This window comes from Loxodonta africana, chromosome 22 (assembly GCF_030014295.1).
Source record: "Loxodonta africana isolate mLoxAfr1 chromosome 22, mLoxAfr1.hap2, whole genome shotgun sequence".
In the NCBI taxonomy this organism is placed as follows: domain Eukaryota; kingdom Metazoa; phylum Chordata; class Mammalia; order Proboscidea; family Elephantidae; genus Loxodonta; species Loxodonta africana.
In genome coordinates this window covers 48035729-48047795 of record NC_087363.1, presented here as the reverse complement: position 1 = coordinate 48047795, position 12067 = coordinate 48035729, and positions in this window count along the sequence as shown.

Genomic DNA, 12067 nt, shown 5'->3' with positions numbered 1-12067 from the left:
CCCACCCACCCCTCACACACATATACAAAACACAACTTATTTCTTTAATAATTAATTTCTTTGTTTGCTTCTAAGTTAGTGTTCCTTATTCATTGTTCTCCATTCAGCCTTTTTTTTTTTTTTTAATTTGGTTGTACTTTGGTGTCTTTGTTATCTAGTGCTGTTATAACAGAAATACCACAAGTGGAATGGCTTTAAGAAACAGAAATTTATATCTTCCACAGTTTAGGAGGCTACAAGTACGAATTCAGGGTGCCTGCTCTGGAGGAAGATCCTTCTGTCTTTTGAGCTTCTGTTCCTGGGTGATCTTCATGTGGCTTGGCATCTCTCGTTCCCCATCTCTGCTTCTTTCACTTGCTTAATTTCCTTTATATCTCAAAAGAGATTAACTCAAGATACACCCTACACTAATCCTGTCTTATTCATATAACAAAGATAACCCATTCCAAAATGGGATTATAACCACAGGCATAGAGGTTAAGATTTACACATATATTTTTAGGGGACATAATTCAATCATAACATTCCACTCTTTGGCCTCCAAAAATTCATGTGCTTGCCACATCCAAAACAACTTCACCACATCACATCATTCCAAAAGTCTGAATTCAACTCCAAATCCAAAATCTCATCTTCTGAATCATCTAAATCAAATATGGGTGAGACTTAAGGTGTATTCCATCCTGGGGCAAAATTCCTCTTCATTTGTGAACCTGTGAAATCGAGAATACAAGTTATCTGTTTCCAAAGTACAATGGTAGAACAGGCACAAGTTAGACATTTCCAGTACAAATGGGAGAAATTGGAGGGAAAGAAGGGATAACAGGCACCAAGCAAGTCCAAAACCCAGTGGAACAAATTACATTAGCTCTCAAGGCTTGAAAATAATCCTCTCTTCTTAAGACCATCTGAGCAAGGCCCCACCCTCCAGACTCTGGGTTTGGCCATGCCGTCTGGGTTCTGGATGGACGCCCCTTAGCCTGGGCTTCAGCTCTGCCTTCCAGGCCCACTGGGACAGCAGCTCTGCTCCCTTGGCTGTTGGCGGCCCCATTCTCCTAGTCCATCTGAGTGGCAACCCTACCACTTCAGCCCCAGCAGGACCCATTCTTCTGCCCCCTGGGCATGGAAGCCCTGCCCCCTCAGCTTTGGGTAGCAACTCCACCCCCTGGCAACCTTAACAGCAGCCTCACACTCCAGAATGGAGTTGGTGAAGATCCGACTCTGAAACCTAGGAGGCTGTGGCCCCACCCTTTGAGATCCAGGACACGGTGGCCTCAACAGAAGTAAATTTCTAGCAACATTCTGTTGCTGGCACCTATGTATTCTCTAAGATGAGATTTTATCTATACCTTTCCTCACTTACTTCTGAGCCCTCACCAGAACTGCCTTTGACATTCATAATTCTACCAATGGTTTCTTCAAGGCAATCTAGGCTTTTACTATTAAAAAAAAAAAGCACCTTAAAACTCTTCCAGCCTCTACCCATTTCCCAATTCCAAAACCACTTCCACATAGTAGGTATTTGTTAGAGCAGCACCCCCACTTCTCGGTACCAAATTCTATATTAGTTATCTAGTTAGTTATCTAGTACTGCTATAATAGAAATACTACAAGTGGATGGCTTTAACAAACAGAAATTTATTTTCTCACAGTTTAGGAGGATAAAAGGCTTTCTCTGTTGGTTCTGGAGGAACGTCCTTGTCTCTTCTGAGCTTCTTCTGCTCCTGGGCTTTCTTCATGTACTGGCATCTCTCTTTCCCTATCTCTGCTGCTTCTACTGGCTTGTTTAATCTCCTTTATATCTCAAAAGAGATTAACTCAAAATACATCGTACACTAATCCTGCCCATTAACACAACAAAGATAACCCATTCCCAAATGGGATTATAATCATAGACATGTTGCTGTTGTTGTTAAGTGCTCTGGAGTTGGTTCCTGACTCCTAGCGATAGAACAAAACACTTCTTGGTCCAGAGTCATCCTCACAATCGTTGCTTCGTTTGAGCCCATTGTTCCAGCAGCTGTCAATCGATGTCCTTAAGGGTCTTCCTCTTTTTCACTAGCCCTCTATATTACCAAGCATAATGTCCTTCTCCAGGGACTGGTCCCTTCTGATAACATATCCAAAGTACATGAGATGAAATGAAGGCTCGCCATCCTCCCTTCTGAGGAGCATTCTAGCTGTACTTCTTCCAAGACAGATTTGTTCGTTCTTCTGGCAATCCACGGTATATTCAATATTCTTTGCCAACACCGTAGTTCAGATGCAGCAATTCTTCTTCTGTCTTCTCTTACTCACTGTCCAGCTTTCGTATGCATATGACGGGATTGAAAGTACCATAGCTTGGGTCAGATGCACCCTAGTCCTCAAAGTGACATCTTTGCTTTTTAAGACTTTAAAGAGGTCTTTTGCAGTAGATTTGCCCAATGTAATACGGTACACAGTATATCATTTGACTTTTTGACTGCTGCTTCCACGGGCGTTGCTTGTGGATCCAAGTAAAATGAAATCCTTGACAGCCTCAAACTTTTCTCTGTTTATCATGATGTTGCTTAGTGGTCCAGTTGCGAGGATTTTTGTTTTTTGTTGAGGTATTATAATCCATACTGAATGCTGTAGGATTTGATCTTCATCAGTGAGTGCTTCAAGTCCTGTTCACTTTCAGCAAGCAAGGTTGTGTCATCTGTATAACGTAGGTTGTTAACGAGTCTTCCTCCAATCCTGATTCCCTGTTCTACTTCATATAGTCCAGCTTCTCGTATTATTTGCTCAGCACACAGACTGAATAGGTATGGTGAAGGGATACAGCCCTGACGCACACCTTTCCTGATTTTAAACCATGCAGTATCCCCCTGCTCTGTTCGAATGAATGCCTCTTATTCTATGTACAGATTCCCTAAGAACACAATTAAGTGTTCTGAAATTCCCATTCTTTGCAATATTACCCATAATTTGTTATGATCTACATAGTCAAATGCCTTTGCATAGTCAGTAAAACACGGGTGAACATCTTTCTGGTATTCTCTGCTTTTACCCAAGAACCATATGACATCAGCAATGATATCCCTCATCCCTCATCCTCTTCTGAATTTGGCGTGACTTTCTAACAGTTCCCTTGTTGATGTACTGTGGCAACCATTTTTGAATGATCTTCAGAAACATTTTACTTGCGTGTGATATTAATGATATGTTTGATAATTTCCATGTTCTGTTGGATCACGTTTCTTTGGAATAGGCACAAATATGGATCTCTTCCAGTAGGTTGGCCAGGTAACTATCTTCCAAATTTCTTGGTATAGACGAATGAGCACATCCATCCATTTACTGAAACATCTCAGTTGGTATTCCACCAGTTCCTGGAGCCTTGTTTTTCTCCAATGCCTTCAGTGCAGTTTAGATTTCTTTCTTCAGTACCATTGGTTCTTCATTATATGATACCTTCTGAAATGGTTGCATGTCAACCAGTTCTTTTTGGTACAGTGACTTTTTGTATTGTTTTGATGCTCCCATCTTCTTTTGATGCTTCCACCTTCTTTTGATGCTCACATCTTCTTTTGACGCTTCCTCTATTGTTCAATATTTTGCCCATAGAATTCTTCACTGTTGCAACTTTAGGCTGGAATTTTTCTTCAGTTCTTTCAGGTTGAGAAATGCCAAGTGTTCTTCCCTTTTGGTTTTTGAACTCCAGGTTTTTACATATGCCATTATAATACTTTACTTTGTCTTCTTGAGCCACCCTTTGAAATCTCTTCATCTCTTTTCATCATTTCTTCCATTTGCTTTAGCTACTCTATGTTCAAGAGCAAGTTTCAGAGTCTCTTCTGACATCCATTTTGGTCTTTTCTTTCTTTCCTGTCTTTTTAATGACCTTTTGCTTGCTTCATTTGTGATGTCCTTGATGTCATCCCACAACTTGTCTGATCTTTGGTCATTAGTGTTCAGTGTGTCAAATCTATTCTTGAGATGGTCTCTAAATTCAGGTGAGATATAATCAAGGTCGTACTTTGGCTTTCGTGGACTTGTTTTAATTTTCTTCAGCTTCAATCTGAACTTGCATATGAGCAACTGATGGTCTGTTCCACAGTCAGCCCTGGCTTTGTTCTGACTGATGATATTGAGCTTCTCCATTGTCTCTTTCCACAGATGTAGTTAATTTGATTCCTGTGTATTCTATCTGATGAGGTCCACATGTTGCTGTTCATGTTGTTAAAAAAAAAAAGATATTTCCAATGAATAAGTTGTTGGGCTTGCAAAATTCTATCGTGCAATCTCCGGCATCATTTCTACCAGGGAGGCCATATTTCCCAAATACTAATTCTTCTTTGTTTCCAACTTTTGAATTCCAATCAGCAGTAATTATCAATGCATTTTGATTGCATGTTTGATCATTTCAGACTGCAGAAGTTGGTAAAAATCTTCAGTTTCTTCATCTTTGACATTAGTGGTTGGTGTGTAAATTTGAGTAATAGTTGTATTAACTGGTCTTCCTTGTAGGCATATGGATATTATTTTATCATTGACAGCATTGTAGTTCAGGATAGATTTTGAAATGTTCTTTTTGATAATGAATGAGACACCATTTGTCTTCAATTTGTCATTCCCAGCATAACAGACTGCATGTTTGTCCTATTTAAAATGGCCATACCTGTCCGTTTCAGCTCACTAATGCCTAGGATATCTATCTTCAAGTGTTCTATTTCATTTTTGACAGCTTCCAATTTTCCTAGGTTCATACTTCATACATTCCATGTTCTGATTATTAGTGGATGTTAGTAGTTGTTTCTTCTTATTTTGAGTTGTGCCACATCAGCAAATGAAGGTTTTGAAAGTTTGACTCTATCCACGTCATTAAGGTCAACTCCACTTTGAGGAGCAGCTCTTCACCAGTCATCTTTTGAGTGCCTTCCAGCCTGAGGGGCTCATCTCCCAGCACCGTATCAGACAATGTTCCACTGCTATTCATGAGACTTTCCCTGGCCAATTTTTTCAAGAAGTAGACCGCTCGGTCCTTCTTCCTAGACTGTCTTAGTCTGGAAACTCCGCTGAAAGCTGTCTACCATCGGTGACCCTACTGGTATTTGAAATACTAGTGGCATAGCTTCCAGCTTCAGAGCAACATGCAAGCTACCACAGTACAACAAACTGACAGATGAGTGGTGGACCACAGGCATAGAGGTTAGGAATTACAGCACATATTTTGAGGCGAAAATAATTCAGTCTATAACATTTGTGAAAATGGGTTGCTTGATTTTGCTCCTGTAAAAACTGCTTTTTCATCCTGCTTAAATAGCATTTCCTAACAAATTAAAGGCGCCCTGGTGGTGCAAAGGTTAACTGCTTGGCTGCTTACCAAAATGTTGGATGTTCAAACACACCAAGCAGCTCCTCGGGAGAAAGATCTCGCAATCTACTCCCATAAAGGTTACAGCGTAAAAAAACCCTATGGTGCAGCTCTACTCTGTAACATGGGTTGCCATGAGTCAGAATTGACTCAACAGCACCCAACAACAACAACATAAATTATAAACCAAGCACACTTTATTTGTGGAGGCTAACCAACAACTCAGCCTTTGCAAATTAAACAAAGCTTTACCATGTGCTACTGGGAAAATTATCAAGAGCTTCACAGTAAACTAAGGAATTAACTTGTTAAAAAAGTCAGTTCCAGAGATCTGTATCCTCCTACCTTGGATGGTTTGGATAAAGCATTACTGGGAAACAGCCTAAAAGTTTCTGGCAGTTCTTTCAAGGCTAATCAGGAGACCATTCACCTGACTTCTGGGCTACATAGAGGGAAAGTTGGCCCTTCAAAAATATTAAACATAAAAGAACATAATTACATTCTTATAGATGTTGAGTTGGTTTTTTACTAAGACAGTGTCTATAGATTTTGAAAATCAAAATGTGGGCTTGATAGAAGATTAAACTGCATGACAATGAAAATTACATTAACATAAAACAAGATACAAAAAATGAAGGACTCCAAGTGAAAGCTCTTGAGATAATATGCCGTATCTACCAAACCATCCAACAGGAGTGAAACTTATTTTCAAGATAAGAGATTGCACCCTAAAGAGGTAAAGTAACTTACCCAAGGACTCAGCTCTGGCCAGAATAAACAAAGGTCTCCTGACTTAGCCAAATACAGAAAGAGCTCTTCCCACTCAACCATACTTTCTCTCTTCCTTGATGGGGTTCCAGAATCTGGCCAGTAATCAGTTTCCCATAACAGTTCTTGCTTTTACAGAAAGTTCTTATACAGATTTTTTTTTTTTGTCGACATGTGGAACAATACAAATTGATAAGCTCTTTATATATTGTCTTTCATAAGAGAATCTACAAATTAGAAAGTGTTGAATATGAATATTTTGTCTAGACTGAAAATTTTGTGGCAAAGATAAGAAGCACATGAATCTCTATCTTCTACAACTACAGATCTCTGTATAAATACCTCTTACTTAACTGCATTTTGCAAAAGGAGAATCATTTCTCCAAAACTCATCAATATGGCTTCCTCCAGACGAAAATATTCAGGCATATACTGGTATCCGATCCTATCACAGAAATCCATGTTCATTAGCAAACTCTGCTTCACTCTTGTTTGTTATACTGATAATTTGTTAGCAATCAACTAGAATGTTGGAAAACCCCCTTAAAGATTTCGATTTTACAGAAAGTACCCAAAATTCCACTAGTTTTGCATCACAAAGTAGTGGTTAAAGTAAAGTTTTGAGTAAAATGCCATGTGTGTGGTTTTTGTGGGTGGCTGCAGCTCAAAATGACTATTCGGCCTCATCAGTTATCTGCCAGGAGACAGCCATGATGGCAATTATAAATTAAGACAATTATGGTCATCATAACCTACATTTTTCCATCTTTGATATTATATGCTATGTTTATCTACTCTTAAAACCTAAAGGCCAATTCAGAAGCCTAACTTCCCTTCGAGTGTGAACCCAAAAATCTACAAAATGATTCTTTAAATGATAAAAAGGTGGACAGCTGGTAGGTTTTTACATTTGTTTCTCCTCAATGTTTATGGATTCTGTTGGTACTGTAAACTCGTTGGGCAAAACAACTCTCTACCTTACTGGGGTACTACATTTAAAAAAAAAATTACCAAAAAGAAACTTAAAATACTTTAAGGTCATGACAAACCAGTGTGAAAGAGAGAATCCTAACACCTAGAAGTGAAACTGCATCATCCACCCAGCCTGGAAAGAAAAAAGAAAGCTAAAAACCACTGTAGAATAAGAATGCAGAGTTTGAGAAAACCCCTAAGGTGAATTCTGAACAACAACAACAACAAAAAGAGTCCCACAACAGAAGAAGTGCATACTGTATGCAAGAACCACTGGTGGAAAGAATTAGCCTGCGTTTTTTAAATCGCCTCTCAAAAGATGGTTGGTCCCCCATGTAAAGAACACGACATTTTAAAAAGCCAGGAATTTAACCTGTTCATTCCTGAGTTTAAGCAAATTATTTACTCCTTTTTCACGTACTTCTCACCCATAGCAATCTCATTAGGATAGTTGAAGCCTTAGCAGAAGCTTTCTGTAAAAGTTATCAGGAGGAAAACCAAGATTTGGTATGAAGCTGGGACAAGGAGACCTGAACCACACCAGGCATTCTGAGTATTAATGTGTGTCAGAGCTCACAATGTGGCAGCATGCTGGAATGGAAAGAACATGGACCTCAAAGCTGATAATTCTTAATACCAGTTCTATGACTTGAATGCTATGACTTTGAGGAAGTTTATTTAATTAATTTTAATTTTTAATTCCCCCCATCTAAAGAGTGAAGAAAGAGCCCTGGTTGCACAATGGTTAAGTAGTCGGCTGTTAACCAAAAGGTTGGCAGTTCTAATCCAACCATTGGCTCTTGGGAGAAAGACCTGGAGATCTGTTCCTGTAGGAAACCCTTTTGGGCAGTTCTATCCTGTCACATGGGATGGCTATGAGCCCAAATCGACTCAATGGCACCTAACAACAAAGAGTGAAGATACTACCACTTGGAATTTTGGGTGGTAATGAGTATTAGGAAAAACAATATATCCCAAGTGTCTAGTATAAGAGAAGCCATACATTTCCCATTTCTTTGAAACATACTCATTTCCTTTCATATATATATATCCACAATCTCAACAAAACTGTATGGCCAAAACTTTTTTCTGTTCCTCCTAAATGTATCTGATGTTATTACATTGGGATCCTAAATCTGCATGTCTGAACTTGACATGTTTGGATCTGATCCAGAGTCATTTGACTTTTATATGTAACATCCCAATTATGTTTTAACTATCAGTTTGAACTGAATTCATCAAGATAGAAATCTATCATACAGTTCATGACTTCCATATCATCTTATTCGTGATTAATGTTCAATTCAAATATCTGACTTCATTTCTTCCAAAATTTTTATGGAAAAAAAATTTTTTTTAATCTTAGAGATCATAATATATTCCCTTAGTTTATGAAGTGCTTTCACCTACATTCCCATTTAAACCTCCCAACCCCATTAAGTAGATATTACCCCTGACATCTGAATAGCCCTAAATTGCATGGCCATTCATTTAACATTCAACTACAAACTCTTGACCATATCTCATGTTAAGAGTAGAAAGCCCAAGACCCTCCTAATATTTTCAAGGATCTTAAAGACAATGCTTTTAAACCTTCTAATGAACACTTTTACTTTTTAATCCTTGATTGCAACCCAATCCTATGGCCCTTGTCACCATCTCCCCTGTCTCTTATCTGCTTCATCCCTAGTGTGGACACAATCTTCTCTCCTTTCTGTCCCCTAAGCACCATTAGCATCTGGGTGTTGTCAACAGCAGTCTTTACTTAAGGAAGATTACAACAAATAGGAGACTATTTAGAATTGAGGACGGGACATCAAAGCCACCACCTCCTCCTTCAATGCCTTGTGGTTAAGTGCCATCGAGTCAATTCTGACTCATAGTGACCCTAAGACAGAGGTCCCCAGGCTGCAGAAAATTCCACTGCTTCAAGCAGATTACTGGGCACACCCCATAGCTTTACATTAGAATCCTGCTTCCTTTGCTTGGCACACCCCTTAACTTTACATTAAAATCCTGGTTCCCCTCTCCTTAGCTGCTACCCTAAAACTAGAAGAAATTGGTGGAAACCAGTTTAGGTGCCATGTTGACATTCATGATAACCTTTTACACCTCATACATAGTAACTCCCCCACCTCTGGGTGAAGTTTAACCGCCATTTTTTGAACACATGATGCGTGAAGTTATATGTAAACCCCATTGTACCTGCATAGTATGATTAAGAATGTTGCTGATGTAACTTGCACGAACTTCCTACTTGTAAACTCCTTAAAAGTAACCTTCCCCCTTGCCCTCACTGAGCAGTCTTGGCAGCAGCAGCCCTGTCTCCTTTCCTTGTGCAACAAAATAAAGGTACCTTTCTACCCTCCCACCTTGGTCTCTCGTTTATTGGCTGAGACGAGTCACACTGAGCAAAGCCTGGGGTTTCTACCTGGCAACAACCCCATGCGACAGAGTAGAACTGCCCCATAAGGTTTTCTTGGCTGTAATCTTTACAGGCGCAGATTGTCAGGTCTTTTCTCCCACAGAACGGCAGGTGGCTTTGAACTGCCAACCTTTCGATTAGCATCCAAGTACTTTGAGTCAACAGGGCTTCTTCTCTGCCATATAGAGAGACATTTCTCTTCTCATCCCTAGCCTACTGCTGGGGCCTGCTTTCTCTCTCACCACTCCTGCCCAAACAAAAGCAAAATAAAGACAAACACAAAAAAAACTTATCTCCAGCTTCAAGTAAAAATTAAAAATTCTTGTTGCTTTATCATGCAGAGCAGTTGTAACCCCCAGGTCCCAACCATTCCCATCAATATTAGCCCTTTACTTTTGCCAAATGTCTTAGTTATCTAGTGCTGTTATAGCAGAAGTACCAAAAGTGGATGGCTTTAACAAACAAAAATTTGTTCTCTCGCAGTCTAGGAAGCTAGAAGTCTGAATTCAGGGCACCAGCTACAGGGGAAGGCTTTCTCTCTCTGTTGGTTCTGGAGGAAGGTCCTTGTCATTAATCTTGCCCTGGTCTAGGAGTTTCTCAGGGCAGGGACCCTGGGTCCAAAGGATATGCTCCGCTCCTGGTGTTTCTTTCTTGGCGGTATGAGGTCCCTGTCCTCTCTGCTTGCTTCTCTTTTTTATATTTAAAGAGAGATTGAGACAAGATACAACCTAATCCTGTAGCTTGAGTGCTGCCTCATTAACATAACTGCCTCTAATCCTGCCTCATTAACATCATAGAGGTTAGGATTTATAACACACAGGATAATCACATCAGCTCATCACAGAGTGGTGGATAACCACAGAATACTGGGTATCATGGCCTAGCCAAATTGATATACATTTTGGGGGAACACAGTTTAATCCACAGCACCAAACATAAAGACCATAATCCTACTGTTCTTAGCTACTAATTCAAAGAGCAACCAGCTTTTACAATAGCACTTTTCTCTCTCATACATCCTTATAGAAGAAGAAATCAGCTTACAAAGTTGAAATAATTTGACCAAACCAAAGCATCAGACCTGGAATTCAAAGCCACATCATCTGATTCCATATCTTATGTATGTTCTGCTCTATCCCATCGGTTCACTCTGCTAGGTGTGATCCCACTAGTAAGTTCTTGCCTTCTCCTCTGCCCTCCTCACCTGTTTTGGGAAGATCAGTTAAGTATCAGGTAAGACTGCTAAGAGATGCAAAGTAAGAGTTCTTAAAAGGGCTGCAACTGGTTCGTTGCCATATTGTCAGTACCTAGCACAGCTCCTGCCACAAAATAGGAGGCTCAGTATAGTCAAAAAGGTTCCCAGGTGGAGCAAATGGTTTGTGCTAGACTACTAACCGAAAGGTTGGCAGTTTAAACCCACCCAGCAGCATTACTTCTGTAAAGATTATAGGGCAATGTCTTTTTATTATTGTGTAAGGTATTAGGTATTCATTGTAGGATTTGGACTCAATTATTTCTTCATTTCTTAAATAGGATAAGTAATGCCTATATCAAAGTGATATAAAAAAATTAGATAAGAAGAGTTAAAGTGAAAGCATTTTATAAATGAATCAATGCTCCTCAACATTTACATATATGTATCATTACCAACCACCACCTGTCAGTTTGTCATACTGTAGTGGCTTGTGTGCTGCTCTAATTTGGAAACTACGCCACCAGTATTTGAAATACCAGCAGGGTCACCCATGATGGGCAGGTTTCAGTGGAGCTTCCAGACTAAGACAGGCTAGGAAGAAAGGTCTGGCAATCTACTGCCAAAATTAGCCAACAAAAACCCTATCAATAAAACAGGATATTGTCGGATAGAGTGCTGGAACATGAGCCCCCTAGGTTGGAAGGCACTCAAAATACACTGGTCACAACAGTGGCCTCAGGCATACCAATAATCGTGAAGATGGTACAGGACTGAGCAACATTTCATTCTTTTGTACATGGGGTCACCATGAGTTAGAGCCAGCTGAACCATCACCTACTTCATGGTGCCGAAATAAGTCTAATGGCTTATTTTTAACCATCAAGGGTTCTCTATTACTACTTAATTTCCTACATTTTGGAATTTATTTTTATTTCATAGAAGCACAGGATAAACCCAAATTTACCTTTCCATTTCTAAAATTTAAAACCCTTGTCATCCAATATCAATTTTATGACCAGATTCTCAAATACTGGCTAGGTGTTAAATTTAAATTCTTGATATCTCTCTGTTAAAGTAAGAAATAATCAGTTTTGGCTAAGAGTCACACTACCATTGTAAGATTTAATTATTTCACTTGAAACAGAAAGAAAAAATAACAAAAATGTTAAAGGAAACTAGTATTTCTCAATGAAACATTATAAATATCCAGGATTTCTATCACAGTAGAAGGCATTAACTTTTCAGGAAGAGCGTTTATTCTAAAAACTAGAGAGAGAAAACAATAGTTCATAAATGTCTTGAGGTGGAAAAGCATATAATAAATATTCAGTACAGTAAAATGATAAAATGAATATAGTATATGTAA